The sequence below is a fragment of the Hyla sarda genome, unplaced genomic scaffold, assembly GCF_029499605.1.
Source record: "Hyla sarda isolate aHylSar1 unplaced genomic scaffold, aHylSar1.hap1 scaffold_1183, whole genome shotgun sequence".
Classification (NCBI taxonomy): Eukaryota; Metazoa; Chordata; class Amphibia; order Anura; family Hylidae; genus Hyla; species Hyla sarda.
In genome coordinates this window covers 31,835-47,728 of record NW_026607806.1, presented here as the reverse complement: position 1 = coordinate 47,728, position 15,894 = coordinate 31,835, and the positions used below count along the sequence as shown (strand labels likewise).

Sequence of the window (15,894 nt, the reverse complement as noted above, 5' to 3'; positions counted from 1 at the left end):
CGCTCCCTATTAAGAAACAGGGGCTATTCTGGAAGAGTATTGGACACTTTAGCACACTCAAGGAGTGAAGCTACCAACAGGTCTTACGCCAGAATTAGAAAAATATTTCAGACTTTGTCTTTGTCTAAGGGCATTAATCCAGCTAACCCTTCCAATCCTGAAATCCTGGATTTCCTTCAGGATGGCTTCAATAAAGGACTTTCACCCAGTACATTAAAGGTGCAGATTTCGGCTTTATCTGCGGTTCTTCATAGGAGACTTCTTTTTGTACCAGAAGTCAAATCTTTTATTAGGGCTGTGTCTCATCTCAGACCCAGAATTATTAGACCAGTTGCTCCCTGGGATCTTCCTTTGGTTTTAACCCCTTAAGGACCGAGCCCTTTTTCACCTTAAGGACCAGAGCATTTTTTGCAATTCTGACCACTGTCACTTTAAACATTAATAACTTTGATGCTTTTAGTTATCATTCTGATTCTGAGATTGTTTTTTCGTGACATATTCTACTTTAACTTAGTGGTAAAATTTTGTGGTATCTTGCATTCTTTCTTGGTGAAAAATCCCCAAATTTGATGAAAAAAATGAAAATGTAGCATTTTTCTAACTTTGAAGCTCTCTGCTTGTAAGGAAAATGGATATTCAAAATAATTTTTTGGGGGGTTCACATATACAATATGTCTACTTTATGTTTGCATCATAAAATTTATGATTTTTTACTTTTGGAAGACACCAGAGGCTTCAAAGTTCAGCAGCAATTTTGAAATTTTTCACAAAATTTTCAAACTCGCTATTTTTCATGGACCAGTTCAGGTTTGAAGTGGATTTGAAGGGTCTTCATATTAGAAATACCCCATAAAAGACCCCATTATAAAAACTACACCCCCCAAAGTATTCAAAATGACATTCAGTAAGTGTATTAACCCTTTAGGTGTTTCACAGGAATAGCAGCAAAGTGAAGGAGAAAATTCAAAATCTTCATTTTTTACACTCGCATGTTCTTGTAGACCCAATTTTTGAATTTTTGCAAGGGGTAAAAAGGAGAAAATTTTTACTTGTATTTGAAACCCAATTTCTCTCGAGTAAGCACATACCTCATATGTCTATGTTAATTGTTCAGTGGGCGCAGTAGAGGGCTCAGAAGGGAAGGAGCGACAAATGGTTTTTGGGGGGCATGTCACCTTTAGGAAGCCCCTATGGTTCCAGGACAGTAAAAAAAAAAAACATGGCATACCATTTTGGAAACTAGACCCCTCCGGGAACGTAACAAGGGGTAAAGTGAACCTTAATACCCTACAGGTGTTTCACGACTTTTGCATATGTAAAAAAAATATTTTTTTCTTTACCTAAAATGCTTGGTTTCCCAAAAATTTTACATTTTTAAAAAGGGTAATAGCAGAAAATACCCCCCAAAATTTGAAACCCAATTTCTCCCGATTCCGAAAACACCCCATATGGGGGTGAAAATTGCTCTGCTGGCGCACTACAGGTCTCAGAAGAGAAGGAGTCACATTTGGCTTTTTGAAAGCAAATTTTGCTCTGGGGGCATGCCGCATTTAGGAAGCCCCTATGGTGCCAGGACAGCAAAAAAAAACACATGGCATACCATTTTGGAAACTAGACCCCTCGGGGAACGTAACAAGGGGTTAAGTGAACCTTTATACCCCACAGGTGTTTCATGACTTTTGTATATGTAAAAAATACCCCCCAAAATTTGGAGCCCAATTTCTCCCGAGTACGGCGATACCCCATATGTGACCCTAAACTGTTGCCTTGAAATACGACAGGGCTCCAAAGTGAGAGCGCCATGTGCATTTGAGGCCTAAATTAGGGACTTGCATAGGGGTGGACATAGGGGTATTCTACACCAGTGATTCCCAAACAGGGGGCCTCCAGCTGTTGTAAAACTCCCAGCATGCCTGGACAGTCAGTGGCTATCTGGCAATACTGGGAGTAGTTGTTTTGCAACAGCTGGAGGCTCTGTTCTGGAAACAGTGGCGTACCAGACGTTTTTTATTTTTATTGGGGTTGGGAGGGGGGCTGTGTAGGGGTATGTGTATATGTAGTGTTTTTTACTTTTTATTTTGTGTTAGTGTAGTGTAGTGTTTTTAGGGTACAGTCGCACGGGCGGGGGTTCACAGTAGTTTCTCGCTGGCAGTTTGAGCTGCGGCAGAAAATTTGCCACAGCTCAAACTTGCAGCCGGATACTTACTGTAATCCTCCGCCCATGTGAGTGTACCCTGTACGTTCACATTGCGGGGGGGGGGGGGGAACATCCAGCTGTTGCAAAACTACAACTCCCAGCATGTACGGTCTATCAGTGCATGCTGGGAGTTGTAGTTTTGCAACCGCTGGAGGCTCAGTTTTGGAAACAGTGGCGTACCAGACGTTTTTCATTTTTATTGGGGAGGGGGGCTGTGTAGGGGTATGTGTATATGTAGTGGTTTTTACTTTTTATTTTATTTTGTGTTAGTGTAGTGTAGTGTTTTTAGGGTACAGTCACATGGGCGGGGGGGTTCACAGTAGTTTCTCGCTGGCAGTTTGAGCAGCGGCAGAAAATTTGCCGTAGCTCAAACTTGCAGCCGGATACTTACTGTAATCCTCCGCCCATGTGAGTGTATCCTGTACGTTCACATGGGGGGGGGGGGGAAACATCCAGCTGTTGCAAAACTACAACTCCCAGCATGTACGGTCTATCAGTGCATGCTGGGAGTTGTAGTTTTGCAACAGCTGGAGACACACAGGTTGTGAAACACCGAGTTTGGTAACAAACTCAGTGTTTTGCAACCAGTGTGCCTTCAGCTGTTGCAAAAGCTACAACCCCCAGCATGTACGGACAGCGGAAGGGCATGCTGGGTCTTGTAGTTATGCAACAGCCGGAGGCATACTACATTGGCTGGGGATGCTGGGGATTGTAGTTATGCAACAGCTGGAGACACACTGGTTTGCTACTTAACTCAGTGTGCCTTCAGCTGTTGCAAAACTACAACGCTCAGCAGTCACCGACAGCCAACGGGCATGCTGGGAGTTGTAGTTATACAACAGCTGAAGGTACACTTTTCCATAGAAAGAATGTGCCTCCAGCTGTTGCAAAACTACAAGTCCCAGCATGCCCATAAGGGCATGCTGGGAGTTGTGGTGGTCTGCCTCCTGCTGTTGCATAACTACAGCTCCCAGCATGCCGCCCCACAGGTCAGTCCCTCGCCGCCGCCGTCGCTCCTGGGGCCCCGATCCCAACAGGGACGCCGGGGATCGGGGTCCCCAGCACCGGGGGTCATCTTCCCGCACCCGCTCACGTCCTCCGGAAGAGGGGCGGAGCGGGTTGCGGGAGTGACAACCGCAGCAGGCGCCCTGATTGGTCGGCCGGGAATCCGGCCGACGAATCAGGGCGATCGTGAGGTGGCACCAGTGCCACCTCACCCCTGCTGGCTCTGGCTGTTCGGGGCCGTCTCTGACGGCCCCGATCAGCCAGTAATTCCGGGTCATCAGGTCACTGGAGACCCGATTGACCCGGAATCCGCCGCAGATCGCTGGACTGAATTGTCCAGCGATCTGAGGCAATCGCCGACATGGGGGGACATACTGACCCCCCTGGGCGATATGCCGGGATGCCTGCTGAACGATTTCAGCAGGCATCCGGCCCCGGCTCCCCTCCGGCTAGCGGCGGGGGCCGGAAATGCTCAGGGCGTATCCATACTCCCTCGGTCCTTAAGGACTTGGAAACGGGGGCGTATGGATACGCCCTATGTCCTTCAGGGGTTAAAGAAGTTGTCTCTTCACCCGTTTGAACCCATCCAGGATATTGATATAAAATTGCTTTCCTTGAAGACGGCATTCTTATTAGCCATCACCTCGGCTAAAAGGGTTGGTGAGTTACAGGCTTTATCTTCCAAGGAGCCTTACACAATATTTCTTGAGGACAAGGTCCTATTGAGATTTCTCCCTACTTTTCTACCTAAATGTGCATCCTTCCAGAACACCAATCAGATGATTGCCCTACCTACTCTTCCAGAAAATGCGGACCAACTTCTAAAGAATTTAGATGTCGTCCGATGTCTCAAGACCTATCTGGAAAGAACACTTCCATTCAGGAAGGAGGAAAATGTATTTGTTTCTTCCCAGGGTTATAATAAGGGCAAGAAAGACTCTAAACCCACTATATCCAGGTGGATATCTGGCTGTATACATTTTTGTTACACTTTGGAGGGATTAGACCCTCCTTCCTTTTGCAATGCTCATTCTACTCGGTCGGTAGGTCCGTCCTGGGCAGAGAGATGTTCTGTTCCAATTGAATAGATATGTCTAGTCACTACTTGGGCTAGTCCAACTACATTTTTAAAATTTTATAGAATACAGTCCAGGCTGTCTGAACAGACGAGTTTTTCTAACTCAGTTATCAATGTTTCCAAGCATTGAGACCCTCCCTATGGGGTACTCTCCTTGCTATATCCCCATATAGTGCTGCTGAATGGAGACGCTAGGGAAGATATGAAGATTTGATTGATAATATGTTTTCCCTTAGTCTCCATCAGCAGCACAAGACTTCCCCCCCCCCCCCTAGACTTTATTTTTATTTCTTATTTCCTTTTTTCTTTATAATTACTCTGGTGATGTATGTAAGTAAGCCCGTTATATGAGTTAGAGGGGGGGGGGCTCTTAATTGGTTTTACTATTAAAATTCCTAGTTCCTGTCGGCGCACAGGGGCGTGAAACACCCCATATTGTGCTGCTGAAGGAGACTAAGGGAAAACATATTAGCAATCAAATCATATCATCTACAACATATAATAATAGTGACCTCTCCAATACTGCCCCCTGTGGTCTCCTCTAGTAACTGTGATCTCTCCAATACTGCCCCCTGTGGTCTCCTCTAGTAACTGTGACCTCTACAATACTGCCCCCTGTGGTCTCCTCTAGTAACTGTGATCTCTCCAATACTGCCCCCTGTGGTCTCCTCTAGTAACTGTGATCTCTCCAATACTGCCCTCTGTGGTCTCCTCTAGTAACTGTGACCTCTTCTCGGCCTTTTGGCTAAGATCACGTGTGGATTTCTGTGCGTGGTTTGGGTTGAAAGGAGTGGTGATCGGGGCCCTCTTTACGGGGGGCCCTGGATTGTTGCTGAGCTGCGATCGTGGGTTTTACCTGCAAAAATGAGCGAGAAGGCGCGTGGACTTGAGGACACGGTGCGGATCTACGTTCCTGGCGAGCACCGGGGGACGATCGGACTTGACCAAATCGTTTTGGAGATTCTTCGCAAGCTTGATTACCTACAGGTATGGAATGTATTGGCTATACAGGATTTTCCTAGGCAAGGAATTTATGATATTACTTTTTGTGGTTCTGAGATTTGCCAGAGAGTCTATATGGATCTTGAAGAAATGAAGAGGAAAAGTGAGCCTGCTATAATGAAGAAGATTAAAGTGGAACCTTTTTTTATGAATACAACAAAGGTAGTAATTGTCCACATGTATAATCCTAAGGTTTCTGATGAAATGGTTACAAACTTTTTGTTCCGGTATTGCGAGGAAGTGAAATTTATAGGAAGACTTAAGAACAAGTTTGGGTACTTTAATTGTAAGAGAAAGTTTATTGTAAAATTTAAAAAAGATGAAGGAATGCAAGATGGAAGGAAGAGCATACCACAGGTGTTTTCTATCGGAGGAGAGAGAGGTTTCTGCTTTTATGAAGGCCAGTTGCAATATTGTAGAAAGTGCCATGCCTATGGCCATGTGCAGGATTATTGCCCTGAGAAAGGAGAATGTTGCAGAAATTGTGGGAAAACTGGTCATGAAGCAAGTATCTGTACAGAGAAGAAGACATGTGATATCTGTGGAAGTGAGGAACATTTGGCAAGAGGCTGTGATATGTGGTATAAAAAGAAGAGAAGTTATGCTGATGCAGCTGGGAATAGAGGAGAACAAAGAGAAAAAGGGGGAGGGAGGTTTGTTCCTGGAGTTGGTGAGAGTGTGAGTGTGAGTGTTAATGTGGCACAGGTGGCTGAGGAAAGTTCTGTGATAGTGGAGCACATTAGCACTCAGGAGAGGTCAGGGGAGGAGGGTGTTTCCACTGCTGTGACTGGTGAGGAGACAGGCGTGGGAGGTGAATTTACCTTGGTGAAAAAGAAAAAAGCAAAAAAAGTGAAAGTGGTGGAGAAAATTGAGACAGTGTATGGTGATGTTCTTTCTAGTGAAGAGGCTATGGATGATATTGAATGTCCAAACCCAATTGTGGGGGAGGAGGAGGGAATGGAAGTTGTTGGGTCATCTCAGAGATCTCTAACACCTGGTCAGAGAGTTTCTCGCAGTAAGGAAGAAGAGGAGGAGGAAGATGAGGATATGCAGGTTGTGAATAAAAGGTGTAAGACAGGGAGCTGGTCTGAGGATCAGGAATCCCTTGTTCTTGGTAGTGATAATGAAATAGACAGGGACTCTAACATAGGGTCGCCTGATTGTTTTGCAAGTTTACATAGGAAAGTTGAAGGCCAAAATGTTAATTTCTAAGTTAAGATGGATTTTAAAGCATTTGGTTTTCTTTTCCTAGTTATTATGACTTTGGTTGTAACAACTATTAATGTAAGAAGTATTGAGTCTGAAATTAGGAGAGCTGCAATTTTTGATATTCTTGAGAATGTTAGAAGTGATGTGATATGTTTACAGGAGTGTGCAATAAAGTCAGCACCTTATGCAAATGAGTGGAAGTGTGGGCAGTCCTTCTGGTCCACATGTGCAGAAAACAAAAATGAAGGTGTGGGGATTTTATTGCGAAACAGGGACATTAAAGTTTTAAATTGCCAAATTTTAGTACCTGGTCGTTGTATGGTTTTAATTTTTGAGGTTTTGGGTCAGAGGATGAGAATTTTTAATGTGTATGCTCCAGCAGAAAAACAAGCACGTTTGTCTTTTTTAGAGTCCCTTAAGTTTTTTATCCCTGGTCGTGAAGATACTATTATTGTTGGCGATTTTAACTGCATTAGATCCGTCAATGATCGTGAGAGCTCTGCTGAGGTTAGAACTGATATTACTTCCAATGTTTTAAATCAAATTATTCAAGACTTGCATTTTACTGATGTTGGACTGATGGTTAGCACTGATGAAAGATATACGTACATATCAGATAGTGGCCGCTGTAAATCCCGGATCGATTACATCCTGGTCTCTGATGGGATTAAGGTGGTCCGGTGCAATCAAATGATGTCAACTTTCTCAGACCACAAGATGGTGTCGGCTGAGATAAGTGTCACAGAGTCCCTTCATTTTGGGAGGGGGCTCTGGAAATTAAATGTAAGTCTATTGGAAGATGAGGAAGTAATGGCTGGTTTTAATCATGTGTTTTTATCCTGTGTTTCTAAACAACCTGATTTTAGTAATGTCTTAGTGTGGTGGGAATGGGCTAAAGGAGAGTTTTCTAATTTCTTTAAGATGTTTTGCATAAAGAGAGCACAAGAGAAGAGGAGGAGTGATGAAAGGCTTGTATCCCGGTTAGAGACTCTCTATAAGTTTAAACGTGTTGGTGTGGAGGTGGAGGATGAGATTGTTAAGGTGAAGGGGGAGATGAAAAAAAGGTTGTTGGAAAAGGGAAGGAATATTGTATATAAGTCTAAAGTCTGGAAGGACTGAAACCCGACCTATGGAAGCCGAAGACAATCCACAAGCTCATCCGAGCTAAGGACTTGACCGAGCTGGTTCCGGGACTCCCCGCAGCCACTGCAGAGACAGTTTGGAACAATGTGGCCTCAAAGCGGCTTACCAATGGACACAAGGACTTGTCGTGGATGGCCGTCATGGGAGGTCTCTCTCTCAGGTCATTCATGCATGCCCGCAACCTGTGCAAGACCCGGTACTGCCCCCGTTGCCCCTACGTGGAGGAAACATCTTTCCACGTGTTTTGGCAGTGCCCCTTTGCACAGGGTCTGTTGGACGCCCTAGAACAGGAACTCAGAGACTCAGTGCCCAGGAGCTGCCTATCGTACCATTCGGTGCTTTACGGCCTGTTCCCTGGGACCCACGACGTGGAGGCCATCCAGGAGGCCCTGGCGCCTTATGAACTGTTTTAAGGACGCAGTGTGGCTTGCCAGGAACCGCCTCGTGATCAACAGGGAAAACATGTCCGTCCGGGACTGCCGCAGGTTCATCAAGAACCTGCTTAGAGACTATTCCATCTTGGACAGCTCGGCCGTTGATGAGGAAGAAGAGGAGTGAAGACCCCTCTCCTTCTCCCATGTCTCCCTGAAGATACAGCCCAACAGTTTGGCCCTGTGATCCGCCCCCTCCCTACCCCCACATAGTCGCCCACACCCCTACCCCGATCACAGATTGTATTATTTGGTTTTTGTTTGATCTCTTGTGCCTTTATATTGCAGGATTGAGCTGAATGTTAGAGTAGCATGGTGTGCGATGTATAGCTTAGGGAACCTTTGCTGTGTATTGTACTATCATGCTTTGTGTGACTGTAATTTATTGTACGACTTGTAATGACTGAACGGAAAATAAAGCTCTTTCAATCAAAAATTGTATATAAGTCTAAAGTGCAGCACCTAGAAGAAAATGAGCAGTGTACACGGTATTTCTTTAAAAAATGTTTTAATGCTAAAGGTGTTTTTAAATCTGTTTTTACCCCTACGGGGGAAGTTTTTGGAGAGGAGATGGTGAAGGAGATTGGCAGATTCTATGAGACACTCTTTAGTAATAAGAGCAGAGCCAGTGAGACGGAGATGAATGATTATTGTAATATTTTGGAGAATAATGTTCCTGTTGAAAAAGTAGATTTTTTAATTGATGATGTTAGTGAAGGGGAGATCAAGCAGGCCCTGGATAAGATGGCCAAAGGGAAGACACCAGGCTGTGATGGTCTCCCCGCTGAGTTTTATTCCGCGTTCTGGAATATTTTAAGTAAAGAGTTTACACGGGTGGTGCAATATGTTTTTAACTCAGGTGTTTTAGCTGAATCTATGAAGAAAGGGGTCATAACATTAATTCATAAAAAAGGTGATGGCAGAGATCTTAAAAATTGGAGACCTATAACTTTATTAAATTGTGACTACAAGATAATTGCTAAGATTGTGGCTAATAGACTGAGTGATGTAGTGGACCACCTTGTGGGAGAATACCAAGTTTGTGCAGTACCGAAAAGAAAAATAACAGATAATTTGTTGCTTTTAAGAGACTCTATTTATTACAGTAACTTTAACAAGAATGCACTGTTTGTTGAGTCCATAGATTTCGAAAAGGCTTATGATAAGGTTGCACATGATTTTATGTTCATTGCTTTGAAACACTTAGGTATTCCAGAAAAGTTATTATCTGTTATTATGAGTTTTTATCATGGGGTGACAAGTCAGATTTTAGTAAATGGGCATGTGGGGCCTGCTTTTAATGTCTTGTCTGGAGTCAGACAGGGATGCCCACTCTCCCCAATTCTGTTTATATGCGTTATAGAGGGCCTGTTGAAGAATGTGCAGAAAGATAAATGTGTGAGTGGTGTTTTTATTCCAGGTAGTGATGGTAGTAAGTTAAAGGTTTTAAGTTATATGGACGATGTGGTTTTTACTTGTACATCCCAAGCAGATCTCAACAGAGTAAATTTGCATGTGAGGATTTTTTGTTGTGTGGCTGGGATGAATGTGAACTGGGGGAAGTGCCAATTATGCAGTTTTGGGAACCAAGAGAATATAGTAGTGGATGGTGTTAAGGAAAAAGAAGACATTGAAGTGCTAGGAGTGATATTTGACAAAGACCTCAAAGGAAAGAAAAGTTATGAGACTTTGGACAGTAAAATTGAGAAGAAGCTATCCTTCTGGAGGTTAAGGAACTTGTCACTTAAAGGGAAAGTTCTTATCATTAAGTCTGTAATCCTACCGCTTCTCTTGTATACGGCTATGGTGCTTCCTCCAGGGAAGTTATGGACTAGGAGAGTTACAAGGAAGCTTTTTGTGTTCTTCTGGGGGTCTAAGATGGAGAAAATGAAAAGAGAAGAAGTGATGAAGAGTATGAATTTGGGCGGATATAACTTTCCAAACATTGATCTGTTTTTAAAGGTGCACTATTTTCTTTTAATTTTTAAATTGATACAGTGCAATAATAGGGCGGCAGACATGAGTAAATACCTTGCAGGATGGTTGTTTTCCAAATGGGGCTGGTGTGAGAGGGATTTGAGGAGACCCATAGCACATGTGATACCTACCTTCTATGTGCTCCTCAGGTCTTTCAATGATCAATTTGGTTTGAGCTCTTTAGGTGAACCTGATAAAAAGAAAATAGAACAAGAAATAAGGAAAAATGAGAGATTATATGAAGTACCATTCTGCACTAATGCTCAGTCTGTGAAGATTTGGAAGTTTTTTAAAGTTATTGGACTATCAAACAGACAAAAAGACGTTAGTTGGATGTCCTTTCATGGCTGCCTCCCAACCCGATCTTTTTTAAATGGAAGAGGTTTGAGAATAAGTGACAGATGCCCAAGAGAGGGTTGTGGAGGTAGAGAAGACTTAGTGCACCTTTATTGGGACTGTTTTTATGCAAAAGAATTTTTTATGTTTTTAAAGAGGTTTTTAATCCAACTCACTGGATATAATAGTTTTTCTTTTGAGAAAGTTTTTATTGGTCAAGATCTTAGTAAAAAGGAAGATACACGTACTAATTGGATTCTTTTTTCTGTTTTTAAAGAGGTTTTATGGGACTCACGCAATTTGCTTGTTTTTAAAAATGTTGTTATTTCTCCGAGGGAATTGAAAAGATTGTTTTTAGGAAGGATTTTTACTATCTTTCTACTGGACAAAAAGAGAATTGGTGAAGAAGAAGCGGAGAAAATCTGGATGCATACACGATGGAAGAATTTATAAGAAGTACGTAAAGGAGAAAGCTGTAAGTTTTTGACCAATTTCTGTGATTGTTTTTGACATGTTTTTTTTTTGTTTTGTTGTTTGGTCACTTTTTCTTGGCACTCGGTTCCCTTAGTTAGTTTTTTCCGTATGATGTTTTTTCAGATATTGTTTTAAGTGACGAGTCTTGGTAGGTGACCTGATGATCGTCCAAACAATAGTCTGTAACTGAGGAAAAAAAAGAAAAAAAAAAAAAAAAAAACTGTGATCTCTCCAATACTGCCCTCTGTGGTCTCCTCTAGTAACTGTGACCTCTTCTCGGCCTTTTGGCTAAGATCAAGTGTAGTATCTGTTCTTATCAGTTTTTCATGCCGGTGTACCGTAACACCGGTATAGGGCTGGTGGGGATGGGTGCTGCATGGAGGATGCAGGTGTACCAGGGCTTTCCGGGGCTGGTTCTGAGGAATCAGCTCGACGGCTGCCCCGATGTGACCTGTTCCCTCCGGGTCTCGCCATGAGGCTGAGAGGGTCTAGAGCCGAGGTACTTTTGTGCCTCGGGGAGTGGTGACCCCGAGGTGCCGAAACTCACTGGGAGGATAGACTCACTGAGTTGAAGCACGGGCACCATAATCTCTTCACCTTGTGGCACTCACCTCTTGATTCCCGGCCTTCTGGCTAGGATCAGAGAAATTTTTATAGATCCGGCCGGATGTCGGGCAGTATATCTGTGAACATTCACTTATTTATTTATTTTTTTTGTCTCACTGTGTCACTTTTTGCGTGTTGTGTGTTCACAGGATTTGTCAGGATGCGGTAGCCCTTCTGGGTGTCCCTCCTGGCGGTCTAGGGGAGGTGTGTGTGGCCATTAGGTTCCGCACCTCCCTGCAAACACCCCGGGTACTCCTGCTTGGCAGGGTACCTACCGTAATCGGCTCTGCGGGCAGATACCTTGGCTAACGCCAAGGGGGATGCCGGGAGCATTTGTGGTCCCCTAGTAGCTTCGGCGAAAAGGGACATCGAACCTGGAACCTCGCAGGTACCTTTTGGTCCGGAGGCGAAGGGTAAGGTTTGTTGGGGGGCCTCTCTCCTATCGGAGAAGGGCTTGCGATAGACCGCATCCTTTGTGCACGTTTTTTTAGTGTAACACGTTTGCACTTTTTCTTGCACTTTGGGTGAATCGAAAGCACGTTCCTCGGCTTTAGATTAAAAAAAAAAAAAAAACTGTGATCTCTCCAATACTGCCCCCTGTGGTCTCCTCTAGTAACTGTGACCTCTACAATACTGCCCCCTGTGGTCTCCTCTAGTAGCTGTGATCTCTACAATACTGCCCCCTGTGGTCTCCTCTAGTAACTGTGATCTCTACAATACTGCCCCCTGTGGTCTCCTCTAGTAACTGTGATCTCTACAATACTGCCCCCCGTGGTCTCCTCTAGTAACTGTGATCTCTCCAATCGCTTCTCGGCCTTTTGGCTAAGATCAAGTGTAGTACCTGGCAGGGGAGATACCATGATCGCTACGGTCTGAAGAACTCCAAGCATTGTGGTAGAGATTTTGCGTAGTACGATTGCAGTACTTTTCGTTCTTATTAGAACCGCATTTCTCTAGAGCATACCACCTGAAGATCGTCTCCTGCCTGCCTCGGAACATCTGAAGAAGGAGAAGATCTTGAAGACTGCAGCTCCGGAAGAAGCCGACGAAGAACCTGGAAGAAGGGAATCGGCGGTGAATTCCGGAACAGCGGCGAAGAGGAAGGCGGCGCAGAATCTTTTCGAAGAAACTCGCTGCCTCTGGAGAAGGATTTGCATAGCTCCTCCCACCGGGACCGGATCTGCATAGCTCCTCCCACCCGGGAAAGAAGACTTTGCGAAGCCTCTCTCCACAAGCAAGCAAGGAAGCGGAAAAGAGCCTGCTGGAAGAAGCCATGGCCTCAACCAGCAAGTCCACCCAGGAGGCTGCAGGGCAAGGCCTGGAGGTCCAGCCCCAACCACAGCAAGCTTCAACCTCCACCACGGCAAGGCAGAAGGGCGGCAGAATTCCTAACCTGGAAGCTCCAACCCTGGAGCCCTGGATGAGGCAGACTGTTGCCTTGAAGCTCAAGCCCGTGGACGGAAGGGTGCCGGACATGTCCCACGACGTGTTCTGCAAGAAGATGCTGGCGGATCAAGGCTTCCCCACGGCTGACACCCTGGGAATAGCAACCTTCTTTTCGGGAATCTTCTACATCACCTTTGCCACCATTGGGACCTGTAGAAGATACTGGGAGGTGGTGAAAGCGGCGAGTCCCGAATCCCCTTTCTCTCGCTTTGTGGGCAACTGCCTTATTCAAAGAGAGGAGAGGCGGGTGACGGTCTCAATGCGGAACCCACACACCCCAGGCACGGACATCTCGACCTTCCTGAAGCGCTTCTGCACCGTGGTGAGGGAGCCCACCCGCATCCTGAACTCACTCGGATACTGGACCTGCAAGTGGTCTGTGGTCGTCAGACTCAACAAGAACCCTGCTTCTCCAGACGGACTACAGCACCTGCCAACGACATTTTCCTTGGGCAACTCCACAGGACTTATCTTCTACCCGGACATGCCGCAGACCTGCAGGAGATGTGGCAAGATGGGCCACGAGGGCAAGGACTGTACGGAGGATGCCTGCAGGTATTGCCGTGTGACAGGTCACACGACCAAGGACTGCCCCAAGAGCAAGACCTGCAACCTCTGCGGACTGGCAGCCCACAGCTACAAGGACTGCCCCCAGAGGGAGAGAACATGGGCATCTGTGGCAGCGAGAGCACCGAAGCCAGCCCCAGCTCCGGAGCCAACACCACGGATGGCCAAGCCGACCAAGGAGGGTAAGAAGGCGAAAGCCACCACCCCTGCCCCGTCCCGCCCCTCCCCTGCCCCTCCCGCCCCATCCCCTGCCCCTCCCGCCCCATCCCCTGCCCCTCCCGCCCCATCTCCTGCCCCATCCCGTCCCACCCCTGCCCCATCCCGCCCCACCCCTGCCCCATCCCGTCCCACCCCTGCCCCATCTGCCCCATCCCGTCCCACCCCCGCCCCTCCTGCCCCATCCCGTCCCACCCCCGCCCCTCCTGCCCCATCCCGCCCCACCCCTGCCCCCCGTACCCCACCCCGGCCCACCCCTGCCCCCCGTACCCCACCCCGGCCCACCCCTGCCCCGTCCTCCCCTGCCCGGCCCCACCCCTGCCCCGTCCTCCCCTGCCCGGCCCACCCCTGCCCCGTCCTCCCCTGCCCGGGCACTCTCTCCTGCCCCCCGCCCCACCCAGCCTCCTTTCTCTCCTGGCCCAGCAGCACCTAACCCCCCTCCAGCTGCTGGTGCCCGCCCTTCGGAGGACTTTCCTGTGCTTCCTCCCCCAGGTACCATACAGAGGAAGAGGAAAGGAAGGGACAACGTATCAGAAGAGTCCCACAAAAGAAAGATAATCGAGACCTGCGAGACCCCTCAAGCTTCAGATGAGGAGGAGGAGATGGAGCAGGTCTGCGAGAGCCTTGAGGCTTCAGAAGGAGAGGAGGTGATGGAGCAGGCCCAAGTGGAGCAGGTCCAAGCAGAGCCAGTCCAAGCTCAATCTATGGAGGAGCTGCTGCAGGACCCAGAGGTTAAGAAAATCCTGGACACTCCGTCCAACACGGTCTACGACGAGTTCTTGGAAGGGCGCTACGAGAAGCCACAGGAGCCGACAGGCGCCAGAGAAGAGGACCCGTCCGACCAGACTGGTAACTAGTATCAGAACTAACCTCTCTTTTTATTCCCATGGCTGATCTCAACATCTTCTGCATTAATGTGAGGAGTATTAGAGCTTGGTTTAGATTTCAGACTGTTCTTACGTTCTTAGATTCCCAGAGGTGTGATGTTTACATGTTGCAGGAATGTGCTTTGTCTGCTTCTAGGTCTTACAACCATCTGGCCAGGCAGTGGCCTCACGGCCCTTCCTACTGGTCTGGTGGGGGCGACAATAGGTCTGCGGGGGTGGCCATCCTGATCAGGGGAGGTAACTTTGCACTTGATTCCGTCCGGGAGCTCGTCTGTGGCAGACTTCTTGTCGCAGACGGTTCCTGGGCGGGTGAGCCCGTGCGGCTCATCAACGTGTATGCCTCCCCTGAGAGGGATGTCCGACTGGAGGTTCTCCAGGCCCTGCGGGCTGAACTCGCCACCACTAGAGCAGTAGTGTTGGGTGGTGACTTCAACTGCCCCATTGAGGTGGACGGGCGCAGTTCTGGCACATCCGCCAACCTGGACGTGACGTCTAAACTGCTGATTGAGATGGTGACGGAGGCATCCTTGCAGGACGTTGTCGGGTCCATCGGGAACGGCTCCGTAAACTATACGTGGAGCCGCCCCGATGGCTCGCTCCGTTCTCGGATAGACTTCATCTTCACTTCGAGAGCAGTCAGAAAGGTGTCGTACTCTATGGTCCCCTGCTTCTTCTCTGACCACAGGGCCATTCGATTCCGGGGGACTCTGGGCCATGGATTCCCACCTGGCCCGGGCTCCTGGAAGTTGAATTGTGCCCTGTTGGAGCAGAGGGAGGTCATGGAGGAACTTAGGGATGCTTACCTTGTATGGCGAAATGACAAATGTCTGTTCAAGTGCATCAGCGATTGGTGGGAATATGTTAAAGTCGAATTCCGTTGTTTCTTTCAGGCAAAAGGCAGACAACAGGCGTGTGCGAAGAAGTGGGACTTGAGGAAACTGCAGCGCGAGCTGCGGTCCCTGCAGGACCTGCTCCAGTGTGGCTGGGACGTCAGGGAGGAGCTGGAGGAGACCAAAAAGAGCTTGAAAAGGCACTTTGAGGAGGAATCCAAGCGAATCGTCTTTCGTTCCAAGGTGGAGAACCTGGAGAAGGGTGAGAAATGTAACTCTTTCTTTTTCAGGAAGCTCCATGCCGGCCACACGCCCCTGACTGAGCTACGAGATGAGACCGGACACATGAGGAGCGGCAAGGAGGAAGTGATGGGGGTCGTCCACGACTTCTACAGCAACCTCTACGCCCCCAAGTCATCCGACCCCGAAGCCGCCGAGAGGTTCCTGTCAGGTGTCACTAACGTTGTTGATCCCGCAGGTGCGGCGGCTA

The 15,894-nt window shown here is 47.3% G+C and overlaps 2 pseudogenes; both read left to right on the top strand.

The window, feature by feature from the left end:
- The first annotated feature begins 11,120 nt into the window (after positions 1-11,120).
- Positions 11,121-11,230, top strand: LOC130302812 (U2 spliceosomal RNA; annotated as a pseudogene).
- Positions 11,231-12,260: 1,030 nt separating this feature from the next.
- Positions 12,261-12,407, top strand: LOC130302813 (U2 spliceosomal RNA; annotated as a pseudogene).
- The last annotated feature ends 3,487 nt before the right edge of the window (positions 12,408-15,894 follow it).